Below are 8519 nucleotides of genomic sequence, written 5' to 3'. Positions count from 1 at the left end.
TCAAATTATATCGCCTTTTTTTTTTAAATGCTCAGTGCTTTCTCTATCTGCCACCAGAGTGGGCTTAAGTTGCGATTGGAAGCTTTTTGCTCGTGACGTTAAGTCGTCTGGTCAAAATGCACCAACGAGGATAATAAATTCGTTACACTATCTCAATATACTGCTTGAAATAGAAATACAACTTGTTCAGTTGATAGTTCAGCAAAGACTGCCTTAACATGTATTCAGTATCCGATCTCGAGCCCTTCGGCTCCTTCGATAATCACGATAAGTGACGCTTCGAAAGTGCTTGAAATGCGCAGGCACCAAAATCTAATTCTCATTTTGAAATCAGGTACTGATTAGTGTAGCCGGCAATTGACTATTTTGATTGTGCTGGATAATGATCGGCATATGTAGAATATTGCAATTTTAATCCACTAAAGTCGATTTTTATACGGGCGATTCCTACAGTGTGAATCAAAACCGCGTGAATCCTAAAATCCGCGTTAAAATTGATTTTTCATCCATTGATTTTTTCATCCACGCCGGTTCACGACGGTCAACGGCGGCGCGCCTCCGCCTCCGGTGCAAAAGTGACCATCACGCCGCCGCCGTGCTTGATATGATCGGCGCAGAGGTCTAATTCGGCTCTCACGCCGCCAATTTCAAATTGAGAGCAATGACCTATTAGTAAAAGAAATAGGGTCCCTGGAATAACTTGTGAAATAAGTTATTAGCTAATAAGTCCCATGACATCTAAACGACATTTCCCGTTACTGGGTAAAAGAATTCAGACTATGTGGTCGGTGCCTTACAAACCATAGGCGATGGCTCAAACCGCCATCACCGCCTTTTTTTTTGCATGATGACCGTGTATTTCGTAGTTGCTACTCCGTGATCGACCAGAACCAGGGTAGAAATATTTCACAGTCAATGCAGTGAAAAACATGGATCTCAGTATAATCTGCAGTCGCCTTCTTCGCCGCCGTGGTGAGTGCGACTGGGTGCAGCGGACTGGCGTGCACAGGGGGGGGCACTTGCCCCCCCTTCTATAAAAAAATAATTTAAAAAAATTACCCGAAGAGTGTATTGGGAATAATAAAATAGTTTAAGATATGTATAAAAAAAAATTATTTAAAAAAAGGCTACGCAGCCTTGGACGAGTTGCGAAAAATGTATATTGTGCCACGTTCCGACACAGGGATTGTGTCTTCATCAGAGGAAATTACATGTTGGATATTAAGTCGTGTGATAGAAATGAGTGTCAAAGTTTACCAACGTGCGAACGTAGCAACAAGGTGCATGAAATGGTAAGATGAAACATGCTGCACCAAGATGGTGCATGGGATGGCAAAGTGGTGCACGGTTTGACCAGATGGTGCATGGTTCTGCACGGTGGCGCATGCTGCACCAAGATGGTGGATGGGATGGCAAAGTGGTGCACGGTTTAACCAGAAGGTGCATGGTTCTACACGGTGGCGCATGCTGCACCAAGATGGTGGATGGGATGGCAAAGTGGTGCACGGTTTAACCAGAAGGTGCATGGTTCTACACGGTGGCGCATGCTGCACCAAGATGGTGGATGGGGTGGCAAAGTGGTGCACGGTTTGACCAGATGGTGCATGGTTCTGCACGGTGGCGCGGAGATGGTGGATGGGGTGGCAAAGTGGTGCACGGTTTGATCAGATGGTGCATGGTTCTGCACGGTGGCGCATGCAGCACCGAGATGGTGGATGGAGTGGCAAAGTGGTGCACGGTTTGACCAGATGGTGCATGGTTCTACACGGTGGCGCATGCTGCACCAAGATGGTGGATGGGGTGGCAAAGTGGTGCACGGTTTGACCATATGGTGCATGGTTCTGAACGGTGGCGCATGCAGCACCGAGATGGTGGATGGGGTGGCAAAGTGGTGCACGGTTTGACCAGATGGTGCATGGTTCTACACGGTGGCGCATGCTGCACCAAGATGGTGGATGGGGTGGCAAAGCGATGCACGGTTTGACCAGATGGTGCATGGTTCTGCACGGTGGCGCATGCTGCACCGAGATGGTGGATGGGTGGCAAAGTGCAATGATTTTGACCAGAGTGTGCATGGTTCTGCACGGTGGCGCATGCAGCACCGAGATGGTGGATGGGGTGGCAAAGTGGTGCACGGTTTGACCATATGGTGCATGGTTCTGAACGGTGGCGCATGCAGCACCGAGATGGTGGATGGGGTGGCAAGGGGGTGGACGGGGGGACCAGATGGTGCATGGTTCTACACGGTGGCGCATGCTGCACCAAGATGGTGGATGGGGTGGCAAAGTGGTGCACGGTTTGACCATATGGTGCATGGTTCTGAACGGTGGCGCATGCAGCACCGAGATGGTGGATGGGGTGGCAAAGTGGTGCACGGTTTGACCAGATGGTGCATGGTTCTACACGGTGGCGCATGCTGCACCAAGATGGTGGATGGGGTGGCAAAGCGATGCACGGTTTGACCAGATGGTGCATGGTTCTGCACGGTGGCGCATGCTGCACCGAGATGGTGGATGGGTGGCAAAAGTGGTGCACGATTTGACCAGAGTGCATGGTTTCTGCACGGTGGCGCATGCAGCACCGAGATGGTGGATGTGGGTGGCAAAGTGGTAACGGTTTAACCAGATGGTGCATGGTTCTGCACGGTGGCGCATGCAGCACCGAGATGGTGGATGAGGTGCAAAGTGGTGCACGGTTTGACCAGATGGTGTTCTACACGGTGGCGCATGCTGCACCAAGATGGTGGATGGGGTGGCAAAGTGGTGCACGGTTTGACCATATGGTGCATGGTTCTGAACGGTGGCGCATGCAGCACCGAGATGGTGGATGGGGTGGCAAAGTGGTGCACGGTTTGACCAGATGGTGCATGGTTCTACACGGTGGCGCATGCTGCACCAAGATGGTGGATGGGGTGGCAAAGCGATGCACGGTTTGACCAGATGGTGCATGGTTCTGCACGGTGGCGCATGCTGCACCGAGATGGTGGATGGGGTGGCAAAGTGGTGCACGATTTGACCAGAGTGTGCATGGTTCTGCACGGTGGCGCATGCAGCACCGAGATGGTGGATGGGGTGGCAAAGTGGTGCACGGTTTGACCATATGGTGCATGGTTCTGAACGGTGGCGCATGCAGCACCGAGATGGTGGATGGGGTGGCAAAGTGGTGCACGGTTTGACCATATGGTGCATGGTTCTGAACGGTGGCGCATGCAGCACCGAGATGGTGGATGGGGTGGCAAAGTGGTGCACGGTTTGACCATATGGTGCATGGTTCTGAACGGTGGCGCATGCAGCACCGAGATGGTGGATGGGGTGGCAAAGTGGTGCACGGTTTGACCAGATGGTGCATGGTTCTACACGGTGGCGCATGCTGCACCAAGATGGTGGATGGGGTGGCAAAGCGATGCACGGTTTGACCAGATGGTGCATGGTTCTGCACGGTGGCGCATGCTGCACCGAGATGGTGGATGGGGTGGCAAAGTGGTGCACGATTTGACCAGAGTGCATGGTTCTGCACGGTGGCGCATGCAGCACCGAGATGGTGGATGGGGTGGCAAAGTGGTGCACGGTTTGACCATATGGTGCATGGTTCTGAACGGTGGCGCATGCTGCACCGAGATGGTGGATGGTGGCAAAGTGGTGCACGGTTTGACCATATGGTGCATGGTTCTGCACGGTGGCGCATGCAGCACCGAGATGGTGGATGGGATGGCAAAGTGGTGCACGGTTTGACCAGATGGTGTATTATGGTTCTGCACGGTGGCGCATGCAGCACCAAGATGGTGGATGGGATGGCAAAGTGTTGCACGGTTTGACCATATGGTGCATGGTTCTGAACGGTGGCGCATGCAGCACCGAGATGGTGGATGGGATGGCAAAGTGGTGCACGGTTTGACCAGATGGTGCATGGTTCTACACGGTGGCGCATGCTGCACCGAGATGGTGGATGGGGTGGCAAAGTGGTGCACGGTTTGACCAGATGGTGCATGGTTTTGCACGGTGGCGCATGCAGCACCAAGATGGTGGATGGGATGGCAAAGTGTTGCACGGTTTGACCATATGGTGCATGGTTCTGAACGGTGGCGCATGCAGCACCGAGATGGTGGATGGGGTGGCAAAGTGGTGCACGGTTTGACCATATGGTGCATGGTTCTGAACGGTGGCGCATGCTGCACCGAGATGGTGGATGGGGTGGCAAAGTGGTGCACGGTTTGACCATATGGTGCATGGTTCTGCACGGTGGCGCATGCAGCACCGAGATGGTGGATGGGATGGCAAAGTGGTGCACGGTTTGACCAGATGGTGTATGGTTCTGCACGGTGGCGCATGCAGCACCAAGATGGTGGATGGGATGGCAAAGTGTTGCACGGTTTGACCATATGGTGCATGGTTCTGAACGGTGGCGCATGCAGCACCGAGATGGTGGATGGGATGGCAAAGTGGTGCACGGTTTGACCAGATGGTGCATGGTTCTACACGGTGGCGCATGCTGCACCGAGATGGTGGATGGGGTGGCAAAGTGGTGCACGATTTGACCAGATGGTGCATGGTTCTGCACGGTGGCGCATGCAGCACCGAGATGGTGGATGGGGTGGCAAAGTGGTGCACGGTTTGACCATATGGTGCATGGTTCTGAACGGTGGCGCATGCTGCACCGAGATGGTGGATGGGGTGGCAAAGTGGTGCACGGTTTGACCATATGGTGCATGGTTCTGCACGGTGGCGCATGCTGCACCGAGATGGTGGATGGGGTGGCAAAGTGGTGCACGGTTTGACCAGATGGTGCATGGTTCTGCACGGTGGCGCATGCAGCACCAAGATGGTGGATGGGATGGCAAAGTGTTGCACGGTTTGACCATATGGTGCATGGTTCTGCACGGTGGCGCATGCAGCACCGAGATGGTGGATGGGGTGGCAAAGCGATGCACGGTTTGACCAGATGGTGCATAGTTCTGCACGGTGGCGCGGAGATGGTGGATGGGATGGCAAAGTGGTGCACGGTTTAACCAGATGGTGCATGGTTCTACACGGTGGCGCATGCTGCACCAAGATGGTGGATGGGATGGCAAAGTGTTGCACGGTTTGACCAGATGGTGCATGGTTCTGCACGGTGGCGCATGCAGCACCGAGATGGTGGATGGGGTGGCAAAGCGATGCACGGTTTGACCAGATGGTGGCATAGTTCTGCACGGTGGCGCGGGAAGGATGGTGGATGGGATGGCAAAGTGGTGCACGGTTTAACCAGATGGTGCATGGTTCCACACGGTGGCGGCATGCTGCACCAAGATGGTGGATGGGATGGCAAAGTGGTGCACGGTTTGACCAGATGGTGCATGGTTCTGCACGGTGGCGCATGCAGCACCAAGATGGTGGATGGGATGGCAAAGTGTTGCACGGTTTGACCAGATGGTGCATGGTTCTGCACGGTGGCGCATGCAGCACCGAGATGGTGGATGGGGTGGCAAAGCGATGCACGGTTTGACCAGATGGTGCATAGTTCTGCACGGTGGCGCGGAGATGGTGGATGGGATGGCAAAGTGGTGCACGGTTTAACCAGATGGTGCATGGTTCTACACGGTGGCGCATGCTGCACCAAGATGGTGGATGGGATGGCAAAGTGTTGCACGGTTTGACCATATGGTGCATGGTTCTGAACGGTGGCGCATGCAGCACCGAGATGGTGGATGGGATGGCAAAGTGGTGCACGGTTTGACCAGATGGTGCATGGTTCTACACGGTGGCGCATGCTGCACCGAGATGGTGGATGGGGTGGCAAAGTGGTGCACGGTTTGACCAGATGTAAAAAGGTTCTGCACGGTGGCGCATGCAGCACCAAGCACGGTGGCGCATGGCATGAGGTTCTGAACGCACCGAGATGGTGGATGGGATGGCGCAAAGTGGTGCATGGTTTGACCAGATGGTGCATGGTTCTGCACGGTGGCGCATGCAGCACCGAGATGGTGGATGGGGTGGCAAAGTGGTGCACGGTTTGACCAGATGGTGCATGGTTCTGCACGGTGGCGCATGCTGCACCGAGATGGTGGATGGGGTGGCAAAGTGGTGCACGGTTTGACCATATGGTGCATGGTTGTGGACGGTGGCGCATGCAGTACTGGAGATGGTGGATGGGATGGCAAAGTGGTGCACGGTTTGACCAGATGGTGCATGGTTCTGCACGGTGGCGCATGCTGCACCGAGATGGTGGATGGGGTGGCAAAGTGGTGCACGGTTTGACCAGATGGTGCATGGTTCTGCACGGTGGCGCATGCAGCACCAAGATGGTGGATGGGATGGCAAAGTGTTGCACGGTTTGACCATATGGTGCATGGTTCTGAACGGTGGCGCATGCAGCACCGAGATGGTGGATGGGATGGCAAAGTGGTGCACGGTTTGACCAGATGGTGCATGGTTCTGCACGGTGGCGCATGCAGCACCGAGATGGTGGATGGGGTGGCAAAGTGGTGCACGGTTTGACCAGATGGTGCATGGTTCTACACGGTGGCGCATGCTGCACCGAGATGGTGGATGGGGTGGCAAAGTGGTGCACGGTTTGACCAGATGGTGCATGGTTCTGCACGGTGGCGCATGCAGCACCGAGATGGTGGATGGGGTGGCAAAGTGGTGCACGGTTTAACCAGATGGTGCATGGTTCTGCACGGTGGCGCATGCAGCACCGAGATGGTGGATGGAGTGGCAAAGTGGTGCACGGTTTGACCAGATGGTGCATGGTTCTACACGGTGGCGCATGCTGCACCAAGATGGTGGATGGGGTGGCAAAGCGATGCACGGTTTGACCATATGGTGCATGGTTCTGCACGGTGGCGCATGCAGCACCGAGATGGTGGATGGAGTGGCAAAGTGGTGCACGGTTTGACCAGATGGTGCATGGTTCTACACGGTGGCGCATGCTGCACCAAGATGGTGGATGGGGTGGCAAAGCGATGCACGGTTTGACCAGATGGTGCATGGTTCTGCACGGTGGCGCATGCAGCATCGAGATGGTGGATGGGGTGGCAAAGCGATGCACGGTTTGACCAGATGGTGCATAGTTCTGCACGGTGGCGCGGAGATGGTGGATGGGATGGCAAAGTGGTGCACGGTTTAACCAGATGGTGCATGGTTCTGCACGGTGGCGCATGCAGCACCGAGATGGTGGATGGAGTGGCAAAGTGGTGCACGGTTTGACCAGATGGTGCATGGTTCTACACGGTGGCGCATGCTGCACCAAGATGGTGGATGGGGTGGCAAAGCGATGCACGGTTTGACCAGATGGTGCATGGTTCTGCACGGTGGCGCATGCTGCACCAAGATGGTGGATGGGGTGGCAAAGTGGTGCACGGTTTGACCAGATGGTGCATGGTTCTACACGGTGGCGCATGCTGCACCAAGATGGTGGATGGGGTGGCAAAGTGGTGCACGGTTTGACCAGATGGTGCATGGTTCTACACGGTGGCGCATGCTGCACCAAGATGGTGGATGGGGTGGCAAAGCGATGCACGGTTTGACCAGATGGTGCATGGTTCTGCACGGTGGCGCATGCTGCACCAAGATGGTGGATGGGGTGGCAAAGTGGTGCACGGTTTGACCAGATGGTGCATGGTTCTACACTGTGGCGCATGCTGCACCAAGATGGTGGATGGGGTGGCAAAGCGATGCACGGTTTGACCAGATGGTGCATGGTTCTGCACGGTGGCGCATGCTGCACCAAGATGGTGGATGGGGTGGCAAAGTGGTGCACGGTTTGACCAGATGGTGCATGGTTCTGCACGGTGGCGCATGCAGCACCGAGATGAACGATGGGATGGCAAAGTGGTGCACGGTTTGACCAGATGGTGCATGGTTCTTCACGGTGGCGCATGCTGCACCGAGATGGTGGATGGGGTGGCAAAGTGGTGCACGGTTTGACCAGATGGTGCATGGTTCTGCACGGTGGCGCATGCTGCACCGAGATGGTGGATGGGGTGGCAAAGTGGTGCACGGTTTGACCAGATGGTGCATGGTTCTGCACGGTGGCGCATGCTGCACCAAGATGGTGGATGGGATGGCAAAGTGGTAAACGGTTTGACCATATGGTGCATGGTTCCGCACGATGGCGCATGCAGCACCAAGATGGTGGATGGGATGGCAAAGTGTTGCACGGTTTGACCATATGGTGCATGGTTCTGAACGGTGGCGCATGCAGCACCGAGATGGTGGATGGGATGGCAAAGTGGTGCACGGTTTGACCAGATGGTGCATGGTTCTGCACGGTGGCGCATGCTGCACCGAGATGGTGGATGGGGTGGCAAAGTGGTGCACGGTTTGACCAGATGGTGCATGGTTCTGCACGGTGGCGCATGCTGCACCGAGATGGTGGATGGGGTGGCAAAGTGGTGCACGGTTTGACCAGATGGTGCATGGTTCTGCACGGTGGCGCATGCTGCACCGAGATGGTGGATGGGATGGCAAAGTGGTGCACGGTTTGACCAGATGGTGCATGGTTCTGCACGGTGGCGCATGCAGCACCGAGATGGTGGATGG

The sequence above is a fragment of the Armigeres subalbatus genome, unplaced genomic scaffold, assembly GCF_024139115.2.
Source record: "Armigeres subalbatus isolate Guangzhou_Male unplaced genomic scaffold, GZ_Asu_2 Contig1144, whole genome shotgun sequence".
In the NCBI taxonomy this organism is placed as follows: Eukaryota; Metazoa; Arthropoda; class Insecta; order Diptera; family Culicidae; genus Armigeres; species Armigeres subalbatus.
Note: the sequence above shows the minus strand (reverse complement) of the source record.